Source organism: Lissotriton vulgaris, chromosome 9 (assembly GCF_964263255.1).
Source record: "Lissotriton vulgaris chromosome 9, aLisVul1.2, whole genome shotgun sequence".
Taxonomy (NCBI): domain Eukaryota; kingdom Metazoa; phylum Chordata; class Amphibia; order Caudata; family Salamandridae; genus Lissotriton; species Lissotriton vulgaris.
The window spans coordinates 342,504,784-342,523,189 of NC_141697.1; the positions used below are offsets into that span (position 1 = coordinate 342,504,784).

General features: G+C 41.9%; 1 protein-coding gene across 1 annotated transcript in view; it reads left to right on the forward strand.

The window, feature by feature from the left end:
• LOC147690097 (sodium/potassium/calcium exchanger 4-like) overlaps window positions 1-18,406 on the forward strand; it is a 609,516-nt gene that overhangs the window by 576,128 nt on the left and 14,982 nt on the right. The window lies entirely within an intron of this gene.

Below are 18,406 nucleotides of genomic sequence, written 5' to 3' on the forward strand. Positions count from 1 at the left end.
AGGGTGGTTATCCGCGGAAGAAAGACAGAGTTTTGTACAGTCCAGCCTCTACAGTGAAGGACCCACTATGTTTTCTCTCAGAGGTCACTGCTGTGAGCTCTATGGGACCTGCTGCTCCATCCAGGCAATATTGCACAAGTTCCCCATCACCTGGGGGTGAGTGGGGCACAAGCAGTCCTGCCAAGGGAAATGCGAACCTTGCGAGGATGGGGACAGTTTATGCTAGGAGTTTGTTCAGTTGAATCCCTGGAATTAGTGTGTGGGGGCCTGTCCCCCCACATCTCATTTCAAAGCACCAACTGGCGGGGGAATAGGCCACTGATGCGAGGAGCGGTGGGGAGGGCTGCAGTGGCCTGGTAACACATGCTGCTTCCCCGGGGTTGTGCAGGGTAGAGGGATCACTGCGTCCAATTCCAGTACATCACAGCCCTGCACAGCTGAGTCCAGGGGTCCACAGTCGTGACACTGAGCCATACCTTATTCCACCCCATGCTGCCACCAGTTGGGCTCTCCTGTAGCATGCGCTGCTCCTCGGCAGCCGGGTGGCCACGGTGGCAGACCTGCAGCATTCGTTCTCCCAGGGCCGCAGCCCCCTTCCGCATTCCTCACGTGGGCAGTAAGCCACACCTTCTGTCTCTCGCAATCGTGGCAGGTCCTGCAGCCCACTTGATGTGCCCAGAGCCTCCTGTCATTGTCCCCCATCTGCTAGAGGATGCCTGGTGGGGGCTCAGTGCCGGTGCTCCCCCAGATGGGTCCAGATCAGTTTAAGGCCTGGGCGACTCAAAAGGATGTACTAAAGATGACAACAACATCCTTACCACAGGGCAGGAGTAACACGGCGGCAAAACCTCCACACACAATAAAAAATAAATTTAATATCTCAAAAGGTAGCAGGAGTGTTAACAAGATTGGAAGCCTACCAAACAAAGCAGCAAGAAATATTGTCAGTAATTGATGTCTGTCGAGCTCAGAGACTCATGACTACCATGAGTGGAGCATCATTATATCTGGAAATATTAACATAAACACTGACACATCCTTAATAACAATACAATATTGATGGATGTTTTTCTGGAAAACCAAGCATTGCTTTAAGGGGGACACACAAACATGAAGGGCTGTCTTTGTCCTTTTTTTAAAGACCATTGTCTTACAATCATCCATCATTTTATCAAAAGAAAACACATTTCAGTTATAGGGGAGAAAATACTCGCTGAATTGTGATAGTACATGTGTGATATACATCATCAGTTGTAAATGCCTACTGGCTTATATTGGGAACACTATTTGTCCACTGAAATTTAGGATCCAACAATATATATATATATATATATATATATATATATATATATATATATATATATATATATATATATATATATATATATATATATATATATATATATATATATATATATATGTATATATATATATATATGTATATATATATATATATGTATATATATATATATATATATAGGTATATATATATATATATATATATATATATATATATATATATATATATATATATATATATATATATATAGGTATATATATATATATATATATATATAGGTATATATATATATATATATATATATATATATATATAGGTATATATATAGGTATATATATATATATATATATATATATATATATATATATATATATATATATATATATATATATATATATATATATATATTAACCATGTAAAAGAAGAAGACATGGAGAAGGTTTCGAATTGAAGATTTGGAAAAGAGAAAGCCAATGAACATTAAAGCTGGGCACTGTAAAATGTGGTCTCAATAAACAGGTAGAAATTCTCCTTTGGCTGCTCTAAAAATACCTTCTCTACCAAGAAATATCTACTGCTCATTTTCAACATGTTTACATTCCGTATAGTTTCCCAACTTTCTCTTAGTATCCAAACGTCAATTGTATGTAGATTCAGATGTTCTAATATACTGCTGTTCAAATCCTTTGTATCACAGAATCTGGAAGCCTCCTACCTGCCAAAATTAATAAGATGTTCTATAGAATAGCTGCAATTTAAAATATTGCTCTAAAACCTGTAAAGAGGTGAAGTCTTATTAATTTTGCAGTTAGGAGGCTCAGATCTTTGGCCGTCAGAGTAGCTGCACATGTTTATATGTCCTCACTCTGGCAGTCCACGCCCTGAAAATATCCCATAACCCCCTGCTGCGCCCCACAATACAGTCTCTTCGTCTCCTCAGTCCCCAGGCCCCTTATCACCTGTCAGCCATTTATAGGGGAGAAGTATTAATCAATGGGTTTACTAGCCCGCTGGCCCTCACAGGGGTGAAAACTCTTCCCTGTCCAGGATGTTGCAGCACTTTGGCCTCAAAGCTGTGCTCCAACAGACCACATTATGCCTAATGAACAAAAATTCCATTGAACAACACAATTAAAAAAAAGAAAATTGTCTGGACTCTCTTTCTGGTGAGTGGCACAAATGTAAAATTTGCCTTTTTCGTGACAGGACCCATTGGTATTCAGTCTGCAAGTTTTCGTGGCTTCCCGAAAAGCAACAAATGACATTCTGAATCCTGAATAGGGTGGACAATCTGATGTCTATTGACCGATGGGCAATTATCTCACTAGTCGTCCATCAATGATTTCCTTCAGTGGAGCCAGCAGAGTCTACACTGAAGGAAACATGATGGTTCAAGTCCCATAGCCTTTAATTCTGGATAAGTTATATAAATCTGGCAGTTGTGAAACGCGGACCAGCGGAGACTCAACGACTCGGAGGGGTGCAGCGTACTATGATTGCACTGGCTGCAGGCGCAGCACATGTGGCGCCGGAAGGGGCGTGAGAGGAGCTGAGTGTTGGGTAGGAGGTATTATTTGACCCGTCTAATAAGAACAGATTGAAGGAGAAATTATTGGCCCGCTATTACATTTTGCTTTGTTTTCTGATATTGAGGAACACTAGTGTGATCCATTTCTTTTGGCCCGGGATTTGCATATTTGCTGCGTTTAGAATCACCTTTTACCTGCCAGATTTACTTCCGGATATGGAGAACGTAAAGAAGAGGGTATTCTGAACTTTTAGGGCCGCAAGCTACCTACACGCAGCTTTAGGATTCATGTCTCGACCTGCCTGACTTACTTCCGGAAAGTGGGATCTTGTCTTGTAGACGATATTTCGTAATATTTTGAGCCGGGATGATTTATTAGACTTCGGAATCTGCCCCTTCCACGTAACTTATTGTAGGAGGCTACACAAACTGTTTTCCAGTCATGGCCGGACCGACTTGGATGTCTATGCTTTGAAAAAGTCTTAGTAAAAGACGAAACACATTTTGGCTATCGTGTGCTGGGAACATTTTAAAGAGTCGTTTTACACAGCGTGAATAAAGACTGCTGAACAGCTAGAATAATGTTTTGTCTTGATACCTGATTCTGATTAATGATGTTGTTCACTTTTGAGTATAGGGATATATATTACAGGCCCCATGAATTGTGAGTTTTATGGTTTATGACTTATATGTGACTTAAAGGAGTGCAGCTGAAGTCTCAACTTTTGGTATACTACCAATAAGTCGATTAACATATGTTTATAAACATTGATAAAGAAATATAATTTAGTTGAGATGTGGTCAAGTACTACAATTTCAAAAAAAATCTTTAGGAAAATGAATTGTAATAATATCAAAAGAATACATAATGGTGGATTTAATGATGTTGCAAGATTACAAATGGTTGACATTTCTAGTGTTCAGTTAATCAAACCCTAAACACTGACACCTAAATGCATGCATGCACCCTATTATAAGAATCACATTTATACCATTGAGATTTTATTGTGCTCCCTGAAAAGCAGTTTCTTCAAATTGGAATGGACCACATTCACCTGCACATTGGCGTCTGTGTAATTTAAGAGACAAGAGTTTGAAACATATACTAAATATCTACATAGGATTATAAGGCTTATGAGAAATCTATTTGAGATTTGTTTTTAAGGATATGAGTGCAAGGTACATAAAAAATGTTTGAGTACTGACTCTAATATTAATTGTCTATGAAGAGATGTTTTAAAGCATGGACAAAGTGAGCTCTGGCCCAGGACCCTAGACTTTTATGAGGCCCCCTGATTTATCTGGCTCTGTCCTTCACAAAGTCCTGTCCTGATGACCTTCAATGATTTTTAAACATAGATTGTTTTAAATTCCATTTTCCTGTACCACAGTATGTGGGTTGCAGTTTCAAACATTTTGCTGACAAATGTTGTGTTTCTCTTTCAGCACCATGCAACATCCATAAAAAGTTCCCTTTATGAGAAATGGCAGTGGGTCGCAGAGATTATTAGTAACAATATTTGTGAGCTGCTGCTGTATTACCATATTAAAAACACACATCACTATCCCTGAATATTACTAGATGAAAACACATTTGGAATTTGGACCAGTCTGCCTGTGAAGTTCAGTGACCTGGCCTCAGAGAGCATGAGAAATATGAAATTGTATCATAAATTCAATGTTGTTCTGAACAGGGGCCCCAGAAAAGGCTTGGCCCAGGGCCCCCGAAATCCTTAGGATATGTCCATGTGTATATGCATTGTTACTTTGTATGGACCTAGAAACCTAACATTGCCTGCCTTAGAAGTAGGTCCCTGAACAAAATGTTGAGCCCCAGTTACCAAAACAACAAAAAGAGATGAGTTGGCTGACCCATCATACTCTAGGGTTCTACAAATATGATCACTGAGGGATGTACTGATGGGCTCTGGACAAGACCACATGCCTTATCAATGGGATTGCTGATGAATTTGTAATTCATACACACATTAAGTATGGTACTGAATTTGTTGTATATATAGTTATATGTAAATGCAATCATATATATGTACAAAGCATGGTTAGAGCTCTGAGGGGTGGAGTTGGTGAACATATGAGGGCATTTAAATCAGGAGATATAAAATACCCCATAGCGGTTCGTGCCATAGAGTGTAAGGCACAGCGATAACACAGAAGTTTCCAATTCTTTGGTATTGATCATGTGGCCAGGGACCCCTGAGGTGGAAATAGATAATTGAACTTACGTCAGTGTGAAGCCACAAGGATTATGACATTGTGAGCAGTTGAAAGAGGATTAAATGTGGATCATGAGCTTCAGTATTTTTTGGGGGACTGAAATATTGCTCTCACTGCAATCTGACAGGTGTGTCATTGCCTCTCCATCAATGTAATCCTGGATGTATCTTTAGTCGTGCTGGTTTGACAATTTTAGGGGGGTTTTATTTGTGCCTTGCATATTGTGGTCTGCAGTGTGAGGGTCTATACGGTGGTTGTGAGATCAGATGTTCAGCCGATGAGGTGCTACCCAAGTATCAGCTTTGAGCTAATTTGCTCCTATTAATACTAATGATGATACTCATACACCAACTATATGGCGGATATGAAATCAGATGGCTGGCCAATAAGTCAAATACAGGGTTGTATAACTGGGGTAGTTTGCAGCTATTAATTCTCGCATTATAAGCTTTTTTACATTCTGTGTCAATCCCGGCATTCTCTGGAGTAAGACAATTATCTCCTATATTTCAGCTTCTTCTTTAAAAACACTACATTGTTATTTAGAATTACTTTGATGACAGATGGTGTTATTCAGAGTTTTGCGAATGCTGGGCATCCACCAAAAAGTGTGGAAGTCCCATTCAAAATACTAAAAGTGCAATGTTGTCGATTACACAATATGGCAGACTAGACATCTGCCAAATTGTTCTCACAAAACAAAGAGGAGGATATTGCTGTCTGCTTCATTAATTGCCTGTTCTTCACAAGCTGCATTGAGGAGAAGAAGATACCCAAAGTGATTTTGAGCTAAGAACCCCTGAAATGTGTTAAGGCTCATCATTTTATTTTTTGGTGCTTACAGTTAACAACAGTAATTCAGGTAACATTTCACCGACCCCATATCTTTGAACCCATGGGGCACATGCATCAAGGTACTTTGCAATCGTTTGTGCCTTACATGTGCACCATTTTTTGTTAGGGGTGCCTCAGGGGGACCTTTGGCCCCCAGGCACCCTTGCCTTTGCATTACCCAACTAGCGGTTACCAATTAGGTAATCACAATTTAGGCAATGCAAGACCATTCCATAGGAAAGAACGTAGTTGCAATAGGAAATAGTGATTCCCTAATTGCATTTGCAATTCTTGCAATTAGAGAATCGCTATTTGCAGCCTGTTTTTATGCATTGGATTTTGTGATTATCAAATAGCGATTTCTTAAAAATCGCTATTTGGTAATCGCAAAATGTAACTTTCATGCATGTGCCCCCATATGTATAATAAGAAGGAAATACCTATTCCAACAATGCAAGATCCATTATAACTATATTCAAGTCCATATATAGCTGCAGTCAACAATAAAAATATGAATTATACATATTCTTGTTACACAGGCTACCCCAAGGATGCCCAGTAGAGGATTCTGTTTGGATTAGACTCGCCGGAAGCCTCTCAAAGTGTATCGTCATTGTGCCCCAGCGACACCGGAGGGAAGTCACAGAGTGGAGGTGGGAGCTGCTGTAATGGGAGTTCCACACCTGTCGTGAGTCCGACAGGCTATGATAGGGTGTGGTGATCAGTCCAAGTGGAAGGACTGTCCTGCGGATCCTCGAGTGTAGCCAGCAATTCCTTCCAATCTGATGCTATTGATCTCTTCCTCAGCCCTTTCACCTCTTCACACCATGACACCTTAGCTTCGGCTGTACCCCACTTCGATGTCACCACCCGCCAGCATGCTACCCCCAGGAGTGCAGTAGCCTTCCAGTTCATAGCTATTATTCTGCACACAAGCAACAATGCCAACTCTATGAAGCGGGTTGTGGTCCCCCTATTCTTTCTCTGCCTGGAAAGGCCTTAAACATAGCCAGTCATACAGTCAAATTCATTGCGACCTGTCATGGTGGCCAATGTATTTGTGGCTTCTGTCCAAAGGTTGCAGGCCAACCAGCACCTCCAAAACATGTGGAACAGGTCCTCTCCAGCAATCTGGTAGCGTGGGCAGGCCGATGAAACTTCGGGATAGTTTTTTATGAAGCATGCTGGGGTGAGGTACACCCTATGCAGAATATTGTGTTGGAAATATTGGGAGCAGGCGTTATGGGAGCCCATTCCTTCGAGGTTAATGCATGTCCAATGTCTCCGTCTCAGGCCTGTTAAAGACAGTCTATGGGTCCTGTAGCATGTGAGTGTGCGCTTTGGTCAGCCACGTAATCAGCCAGCTGCCTTTGCCCATCATGTGCATGATGTGTACCACCGGACGCAGGTTAGGTTCCAAGTCCACTATACCCCAGTCTCCCCATCTCTTCCACCAGTCTCCTATAGCCTAGGAAGTTGCCCACCGGGAGGCCGAAGTTGTCCATCTGTTGATCGAAGAGGATGAGGGTCAGATCCAGGAACAGGTCACCCAGTATGCTGACGCCCTCTGCCTCTCATTGTTTCATACCCCCCTAGACAATCTGTTCTCTGAATGTTTGGATGGATGAATAAACATCTGCCTTTCAGCAACAAGATACCCTTTGTGGTGTACCCACTGCTTTACAAATACACATTATGTTGTGTTTATGAGCTCAAGTAGATTCCATGGGCATATTGGGCAATATCTGTCATGAGGTGTAAGGCTCTCGTAAAGCTGCCATGTGCCACCTGCAGCAGGCCGTTTGCAGGCGGTGGTGGCTTTGTCCCATGTAGAAATATTTCCCTCACCAGCTACAGCGCCCTCTCACCAGGGATATGGCCTAGTTCCTCCACCTGTCTCTCAACCTGCTATCGGGTGGGCCACTGCAGCTGTTCTGTTAAATAGTAATGTTCAAAGTTTGGGGTACCAAGACATCCCCGCACCACTGCAGCTATGGTAGCCAAGATCTTGTCAAGCTTTGCATCTGTTGGTTCCAGTGGGATGCTCGCCGTCAACATGTCAGCCTGTGCCTGAACACACAGGCACCACCCCCAGTGTCCAGAGTTCCCAGGTGGTGAGATTCTTTGGTCCCCCATTGCCCCATGCACTGCGTGGACCAATTGGATATGTGCAAGCTTAGTCCTGGGGCTAGGTGGCATCATACATGGACAGTTGAGGCTTTGGGTAGGGTGGTTATCCGCGGAAGAAAGACAGAGTTTTGTACAGTCCAGCCTCTACAGTGAAGGACCCACTATGTTTTCTCTCAGAGGTCACTGCTGTGAGCTCTATGGGACCTGCTGCTCCATCCAGGCAATATTGCACAAGTTCCCCATCACCTGGGGGTGAGTGGGGCACAAGCAGTCCTGCCAAGGGAAATGCGAACCTTGCGAGGATGGGGACAGTTTATGCTAGGAGTTTGTTCAGTTGAATCCCTGGAATTAGTGTGTGGGGGCCTGTCCCCCCACATCTCATTTCAAAGCACCAACTGGCGGGGGAATAGGCCACTGATGCGAGGAGCGGTGGGGAGGGCTGCAGTGGCCTGGTAACACATGCTGCTTCCCCGGGGTTGTGCAGGGTAGAGGGATCACTGCGTCCAATTCCAGTACATCACAGCCCTGCACAGCTGAGTCCAGGGGTCCACAGTCGTGACACTGAGCCATACCTTATTCCACCCCATGCTGCCACCAGTTGGGCTCTCCTGTAGCATGCGCTGCTCCTCGGCAGCCGGGTGGCCACGGTGGCAGACCTGCAGCATTCGTTCTCCCAGGGCCGCAGCCCCCTTCCGCATTCCTCACGTGGGCAGTAAGCCACACCTTCTGTCTCTCGCAATCGTGGCAGGTCCTGCAGCCCACTTGATGTGCCCAGAGCCTCCTGTCATTGTCCCCCATCTGCTAGAGGATGCCTGGTGGGGGCTCAGTGCCGGTGCTCCCCCAGATGGGTCCAGATCAGTTTAAGGCCTGGGCGACTCAAAAGGATGTACTAAAGATGACAACAACATCCTTACCACAGGGCAGGAGTAACACGGCGGCAAAACCTCCACACACAATAAAAAATAAATTTAATATCTCAAAAGGTAGCAGGAGTGTTAACAAGATTGGAAGCCTACCAAACAAAGCAGCAAGAAATATTGTCAGTAATTGATGTCTGTCGAGCTCAGAGACTCATGACTACCATGAGTGGAGCATCATTATATCTGGAAATATTAACATAAACACTGACACATCCTTAATAACAATACAATATTGATGGATGTTTTTCTGGAAAACCAAGCATTGCTTTAAGGGGGACACACAAACATGAAGGGCTGTCTTTGTCCTTTTTTTAAAGACCATTGTCTTACAATCATCCATCATTTTATCAAAAGAAAACACATTTCAGTTATAGGGGAGAAAATACTCGCTGAATTGTGATAGTACATGTGTGATATACATCATCAGTTGTAAATGCCTACTGGCTTATATTGGGAACACTATTTGTCCACTGAAATTTAGGATCCAACAATAATATATATATATATATATATATATATATATATATATATATATATATATATATATATATATATATATATATATATATATATATATATGTATATATATATATATATGTATATATATATATATATATATATATATATAGGTATATATATATATATATATATATATATATAGGTATATATATATATATATATATATATATATATATATATAGGTATATATATAGGTATATATATATATATATATATATATATATATATATATATATATATATATATATATATATATATATATATATATATATTAACCATGTAAAAGAAGAAGACATGGAGAAGGTTTCGAATTGAAGATTTGGAAAAGAGAAAGCCAATGAACATTAAAGCTGGGCACTGTAAAATGTGGTCTCAATAAACAGGTAGAAATTCTCCTTTGGCTGCTCTAAAAATACCTTCTCTACCAAGAAATATCTACTGCTCATTTTCAACATGTTTACATTCCGTATAGTTTCCCAACTTTCTCTTAGTATCCAAACGTCAATTGTATGTAGATTCAGATGTTCTAATATACTGCTGTTCAAATCCTTTGTATCACAGAATCTGGAAGCCTCCTACCTGCCAAAATTAATAAGATGTTCTATAGAATAGCTGCAATTTAAAATATTGCTCTAAAACCTGTAAAGAGGTGAAGTCTTATTAATTTTGCAGTTAGGAGGCTCAGATCTTTGGCCGTCAGAGTAGCTGCACATGTTTATATGTCCTCACTCTGGCAGTCCACGCCCTGAAAATATCCCATAACCCCCTGCTGCGCCCCACAATACAGTCTCTTCGTCTCCTCAGTCCCCAGGCCCCTTATCACCTGTCAGCCATTTATAGGGGAGAAGTATTAATCAATGGGTTTACTAGCCCGCTGGCCCTCACAGGGGTGAAAACTCTTCCCTGTCCAGGATGTTGCAGCACTTTGGCCTCAAAGCTGTGCTCCAACAGACCACATTATGCCTAATGAACAAAAATTCCATTGAACAACACAATTAAAAAAAAGAAAATTGTCTGGACTCTCTTTCTGGTGAGTGGCACAAATGTAAAATTTGCCTTTTTCGTGACAGGACCCATTGGTATTCAGTCTGCAAGTTTTCGTGGCTTCCCGAAAAGCAACAAATGACATTCTGAATCCTGAATAGGGTGGACAATCTGATGTCTATTGACCGATGGGCAATTATCTCACTAGTCGTCCATCAATGATTTCCTTCAGTGGAGCCAGCAGAGTCTACACTGAAGGAAACATGATGGTTCAAGTCCCATAGCCTTTAATTCTGGATAAGTTATATAAATCTGGCAGTTGTGAAACGCGGACCAGCGGAGACTCAACGACTCGGAGGGGTGCAGCGTACTATGATTGCACTGGCTGCAGGCGCAGCACATGTGGCGCCGGAAGGGGCGTGAGAGGAGCTGAGTGTTGGGTAGGAGGTATTATTTGACCCGTCTAATAAGAACAGATTGAAGGAGAAATTATTGGCCCGCTATTACATTTTGCTTTGTTTTCTGATATTGAGGAACACTAGTGTGATCCATTTCTTTTGGCCCGGGATTTGCATATTTGCTGCGTTTAGAATCACCTTTTACCTGCCAGATTTACTTCCGGATATGGAGAACGTAAAGAAGAGGGTATTCTGAACTTTTAGGGCCGCAAGCTACCTACACGCAGCTTTAGGATTCATGTCTCGACCTGCCTGACTTACTTCCGGAAAGTGGGATCTTGTCTTGTAGACGATATTTCGTAATATTTTGAGCCGGGATGATTTATTAGACTTCGGAATCTGCCCCTTCCACGTAACTTATTGTAGGAGGCTACACAAACTGTTTTCCAGTCATGGCCGGACCGACTTGGATGTCTATGCTTTGAAAAATTCTTAGTAAAAGACGAAACACATTTTGGCTATCGTGTGCTGGGAACATTTTAAAGAGTCGTTTTACACAGCGTGAATAAAGACTGCTGAACAGCTAGAATAATGTTTTGTCTTGATACCTGATTCTGATTAATGATGCTGTTCACTTTTGAGTATAGGGATATATATTACAGGCCCCATGAATTGTGAGTTTTATGGTTTATGACTTATATGTGACTTAAAGGAGTGCAGCTGAAGTCTCAACTTTTGGTATACTACCAATAAGTCGATTAACATATGTTTATAAACATTGATAAAGAAATATAATTTAGTTGAGATGTGGTCAAGTACTACAATTTCAAAAAAAATCTTTAGGAAAATGAATTGTAATAATATCAAAAGAATACATAATGGTGGATTTAATGATGTTGCAAGATTACAAATGGTTGACATTTCTAGTGTTCAGTTAATCAAACCCTAAACACTGACACCTAAATGCATGCATGCACCCTATTATAAGAATCACATTTATACCATTGAGATTTTATTGTGCTCCCTGAAAAGCAGTTTCTTCAAATTGGAATGGACCACATTCACCTGCACATTGGCGTCTGTGTAATTTAAGAGACAAGAGTTTGAAACATATACTAAATATCTACATAGGATTATAAGGCTTATGAGAAATCTATTTGAGATTTGTTTTTAAGGATATGAGTGCAAGGTACATAAAAAATGTTTGAGTACTGACTCTAATATTAATTGTCTATGAAGAGATGTTTTAAAGCATGGACAAAGTGAGCTCTGGCCCAGGACCCTAGACTTTTATGAGGCCCCCTGATTTATCTGGCTCTGTCCTTCACAAAGTCCTGTCCTGATGACCTTCAATGATTTTTAAACATAGATTGTTTTAAATTCCATTTTCCTGTACCACAGTATGTGGGTTGCAGTTTCAAACATTTTGCTGACAAATGTTGTGTTTCTCTTTCAGCACCATGCAACATCCATAAAAAGTTCCCTTTATGAGAAATGGCAGTGGGTCGCAGAGATTATTAGTAACAATATTTGTGAGCTGCTGCTGTATTACCATATTAAAAACACACATCACTATCCCTGAATATTACTAGATGAAAACACATTTGGAATTTGGACCAGTCTGCCTGTGAAGTTCAGTGACCTGGCCTCAGAGAGCATGAGAAATATGAAATTGTATCATAAATTCAATGTTGTTCTGAACAGGGGCCCCAGAAAAGGCTTGGCCCAGGGCCCCCGAAATCCTTAGGATATGTCCATGTGTATATGCATTGTTACTTTGTATGGACCTAGAAACCTAACATTGCCTGCCTTAGAAGTAGGTCCCTGAACAAAATGTTGAGCCCCAGTTACCAAAACAACAAAAAGAGATGAGTTGGCTGACCCATCATACTCTAGGGTTCTACAAATATGATCACTGAGGGATGTACTGATGGGCTCTGGACAAGACCACATGCCTTATCAATGGGATTGCTGATGAATTTGTAATTCATACACACATTAAGTATGGTACTGAATTTGTTGTATATATAGTTATATGTAAATGCAATCATATATATGTACAAAGCATGGTTAGAGCTCTGAGGGGTGGAGTTGGTGAACATATGAGGGCATTTAAATCAGGAGATATAAAATACCCCATAGCGGTTCGTGCCATAGAGTGTAAGGCACAGCGATAACACAGAAGTTTCCAATTCTTTGGTATTGATCATGTGGCCAGGGACCCCTGAGGTGGAAATAGATAATTGAACTTACGTCAGTGTGAAGCCACAAGGATTATGACATTGTGAGCAGTTGAAAGAGGATTAAATGTGGATCATGAGCTTCAGTATTTTTTGGGGGACTGAAATATTGCTCTCACTGCAATCTGACAGGTGTGTCATTGCCTCTCCATCAATGTAATCCTGGATGTATCTTTAGTCGTGCTGGTTTTACATGTTTAGGGGGGTTTTATTTGTGCCTTGCATATTGTGGTCTGCAGTGTGAGGGTCTATACGGTGGTTGTGAGATCAGATGTTCAGCCGATGAGGTGCTACCCAAGTATCAGCTTTGAGCTAATTTGCTCCTATTAATACTAATGATGATACTCATACACCAACTATATGGCGGATATGAAATCAGATGGCTGGCCAATAAGATGTTGACCAAGAGTCAGTTTTGAGCTAATCTGCTTCTGTTAATAGTAAGTATGCATTTACGGTTTTACTTTGAATTGGGTAGTGCCAAATTGTATGAATTTTCAATCTGTCCCATTATACCATAGTGCAAGTTTTGTGTGATTAAACTCTTAGAGTGGTACTCAGATACTGTATTCAATGATGTGATGGCCATGGGAATTATATATTTTATAATATGAATGATTTCGCTATATGCCCTTAGGGACTCTGGGTTTACCACACCTGGCTGATGCGTCTCGATCGATGACAGGTGGAATAGGGTGTATTCCGTTTTTGATGGTTATGACTGCTCTTGGGTCTTTCCTGTTTATTGTCCAAAATTAAAGTAATCAATCGGACAATGGTCCTTGTGGGTTATATATGTTCAGCATATACATAAAATGCTACTCCTCTAAAATATTGGGGAGATTTATATGCAAGGTACGATTGTTGGATACATAAATTGGAGGAATAATAAAATGATTGAGATGGTGTTAAGATGGCGTCTGCTACAGTGGAAGGAGTAGTGTCTATTTTCAGTGCTTATGCTGATAAATAGTGAGAAAGATGTCCCCCGCCAAGACCTCCTACATTGCAAGGTGTACTCGCACGTACATGGTGCGACCTAGGGCAGAATTGTTTCAGTGAGTGCTGGTGGACAAGAATTGTTAATTGAGGGGATTTACTGTTAGTGGTACTGACACTTAAAGGATGTATCATATAATATGTTTTGGATACTAGTCTTAGCTAACACTTGACAAACACTGATTTACAAACATTCGGACCAGACTCGTGGCACCTTTTTTTCTCATGAGGTATGAGCCGATTCACATCAAGTAGTGGAAAGGAGGTGATCAGTAAATTTGTTTTTAGTAGTAATTTGTTTATTTTGGATTTCAGACACGTGTAATGAGAATAAGGTATTTTTATATACATTGGTCGGTTTATAAATTGGGATCTATTGTTTGGTGAGCACAGGATTAATTTGGATGGAAGGGCAATTGGCATGTGGCACGAACTCAGACAAGACGGAGGTCCTCATCCTGGGCTCCTCGCCCTCCGCCTGGGACGACTCCTGGTGGCCCCCCGCCCTGGGCACCTCACCCAAACCGACGGACCACGCACGGAACCTGGGTTTCATCCTGGACTCCTCCCTCTCCATGACCAGGCAAGTCAACGCCATCTCCTCATCGTGCTTCAACATCCTACGCATGCTACGGAAGATCTTCTGGTGGATCCCCACCGAGACCAGGAAGACCGTCACCCAGGCCCTCGTCACCAGCCGACTGGACTACGGCAACGCCCTCTACGCCGGTACCACCGCCAAGCTCCAGAAGAGACTCCAGCGGATCCAGAACGCCTCAGCCAGACTCATCCTCGACATCCCACGAACCAGCCACATCTCCGGACACCTGAGAGACCTGCACTGGCTCCCCGTCAACAAAAGAATCACCTTCCGTCTCCTCACCCACGCACACAAAGCCCTACACGATCAAGGCCCGAGCTACCTCAACAACCGAGTCAACTTCTACGCTCCCAAACGCCACCTCCGTTCAGCCAACCACGCCCTCGCCGCCGTCCCCCGCATCCGAAGAGCGACAACAGGAGGAAGGTCCTTCTCCTACCTGGCCGCCAAGACCTGGAACTCCCTCCCGACCGAGCTGCGCTTGACCCAAGACCACCTCTCCTTCAGGAAGAAGCTCAAGACCTGGCTGTTCGAGCAGTAACGGCACCCCCCCCCCCCCCCCAAGCGCCTTGAGACCCTACGGGTAAGTAGTGCGCTTTATAAATGTCTTTGATTGATTGATTGATTGATTGATTTCGCACAACGCAATGCAGCAAGGCTGTGCTGTGTTGCTTGAAAGTGAGCTGGCAGAAATACTCCATATTTACAAATCTCCTTCCACTAGTGCACTGTGTTCTCCAAGTGTCAATGGTGGCACCCTTGCACAAAGCTAGCCTATGAGATATATTCCACTTTCTATATTTAGTTCAGAATGCAGCCTACGTGGAAGAGGAATTAATGAGGAGAAATACAAATATTTCTCCTCGTTACGCCTCTTTGGTAGGTGCACCATTTTGGCACTACCTAAGCTTTTTACGTTTTTGTAAATTTGGGTTTGCATCAAAATACATCAGTGGATGCATGGGAACGATCATGCTCCTTCCATGTAACGCCTACCCGCTGCAAAGTAATGCATGGCAGCGCTATTAACCCTAAAGCAGAATAGTTGTCTCATTTGCACCAGAGACATCTGAGCTAGACCACCACAGCTTGGGAAGATACCTTCCTCATTTATAACTAGACACTCTGGGTAATATGCCTGCCATTGCTTCCTACTGTTGGAACCTAAGTGCTAAGAATCCTGGACTGCTTGGCACTTTGAAGTTAGCGCAACAGAGTTATCAAGAAAAACTTCTGTTAACCCCTTGGAGTGAAGAGCTTGGCTGCTCAAGATCTGTTCCTCACCTGGTTATAAGGAGGTACAGACAGTCGCATTCACTGCCCAAATATTTTCTGGCACTTTGGTCACACAAGGTAACCAGCCAAAGAATTTCCTAGGATGAAATGCCTCCTGTCACTGCTGAACTTAGTTACAGAATCTATTGCTTGAAAAAGACATGTCTTGAATTTCAGTTAACAGTGGCTGGAGTTCATCTCGCCCCATCAGATTTGAATCCTTAACATTCAGAAGATTTTGACCAGGCAAAGATCTATCATCGCATTGTAGAATACCTCAAAATGGCAGCAGAACTTCCATCATCATGGACCTACACACTATGAGCCTGATTCCCAAAGGTAACTTACACTTTTGAGAAATTTACACTTGGAGTACATATAAAACTTTTTGGCTATTGACTAATGTGGAGTGTAAATTTACACAAAAGTAAAACTTATATTTCTCTGCCAAACTGGAGGATCTGGGGGTTATACGCTTTTGAGTAATTTACATTTTTGAGTAAATTTACTACTTTCTGCTTATTCACAAAATCCGATTGGAAATTGCACTTTTGGAATAAATGTACCCTTGCATTTTTTGAATACTCAAAAAGTAGTCAACTCAATCAAAATTGTAAATTATTCAAAAGTGTAAGTTGTCTTAGTGAATCAGGTCCTGATTTCAGTCTAGGCCAAGCAGTTCAGTCTACTTTGCTCTGCACAGAGGTGCACAATTGTTAGTGAATCTATTTGTATCTGGTACTCCATTATATATTGTTGTTTGTGTTTGTATTTCACACCCCAACTTTTAGTGTGGTCTCACATCGATCTTGGTTATCATCTTTGCAGTGGTTGCAGGTTCAAGCATGCCTGCATGTTTGGGAGAGTGTGTGGTTCAAGGATAGCCTAAGTGGGAAGTGTTTGGTCTTGTGAAAGGCTCTTACATTTGCTCATGTCATGAACACTGACACTGTCCATTAATTTGCTTGTGCTGAACGGATTTGAGGCAGGCTGTATGTTTACTTGTATTTACAATTAAAAAGGCTACACCCCTTTCATGTAATAGGGTTGGTATTATCCTGCCACTTCTGCATTCTATGCAGAATGAACTGCTGTGATGCATGTTGTGCATTAAATACAAAGAAGGTAAACGGCGGCCCGCAGTGACTTACGTGTATTTAATTCATCTAGATTTTATATAGTGCTATCACCAAATAGTCATACTCCAGAGCTGTTCAAGAAAATAGGAATAAAGCCAACAGGCTGGTGAAATCCATTCTCCAGATCCCCCCAATCCTCCAAATGCCCTTGAATGCAGCAGCGGGTGGCACAGGTAACCGCTGTGGAGCGGAACGCGGCAGGTGAGGAAGTCGGCAGACGATGGAATAGGTATTATTTCTGTATTTAATTATACCTATTCTGTCGTCTGTCGTCTACCCCCACTCCCATCCCACCCCGCCCACTGCGCTTACCTGTGCTGGCCGCCGCTGCTTGAATACCTACGTTCTAAAGCCACCTTTCCTCAGGAGAGAAGTTTCTGGACATCAATTTGGTCATGAATACGGTTGTTTTATGACTTATTGCAATGCTTCAATGCTGGCCTTGTTTTTTTTTAATCAAATGATGAACTAAGGTGAACTATAACTGCACTTCATAGAATGCATTAGGTTGTTAAATCGAAATCCAGAGCAGGGACTCTGCGTTCTTTGTTTCATGGAATCATCTAGTAACCTTAGCCTTGAAGGAAGCTGAAGAAAAAATAAGAAAAGAGGGCTTCGGGAGCTTTCATTTTCTTGTGAAGTTTCCTCTCCTTTTCTTCCCCTGGACAATCCACAGCAAATCGAGATTGGGTGCAGATATGGTTAGAAGGTATCTAGTGGGTGTGGGAGCTTATCAGAGTGGGGTACAGCTACTTACCATTCACCAACCATATGCATGAACTTACAAAACCCCCACTAATGATCACACCTAACTCCTATTAATTTAAAGTACTAAAAAAAATGTAAATGCACGAAATGTTTTCCTCAAGAGCACAAGATTAAACCCTATAACAGTAACAAATAACCATTGGATTAGCCACTATCCTTGGGTTCCAGAGTAGCGTCCTGCTCACCACAAAGCAATTCAACTCGTCATCAGAGTTGTGATTGATATCTAAATACAATTACAATAGAGTAAAATTAACTTGGTGAGTTATTCAATTTTCTGATGTCATTAGGGATCAGGTGGCGCATGAGCTCACTTCTGAATCCCATGGAGATTAGCACACTGAGTGTGCATGAGTTGGTGGGGTGTGTTAAATCTGCGTTGTAACGGAATGCGTTGTAATACAACGCGTTGTACTGACACCAATCCGTTGGTGGCATGGCTGTGAATAACAGTTCCTGGGCACTTACAAACCCTTTGGCCATGAACCACAGTGCATGTTGAGGTAACCATTGATTTCTCTGTATTTCTTTCGCTG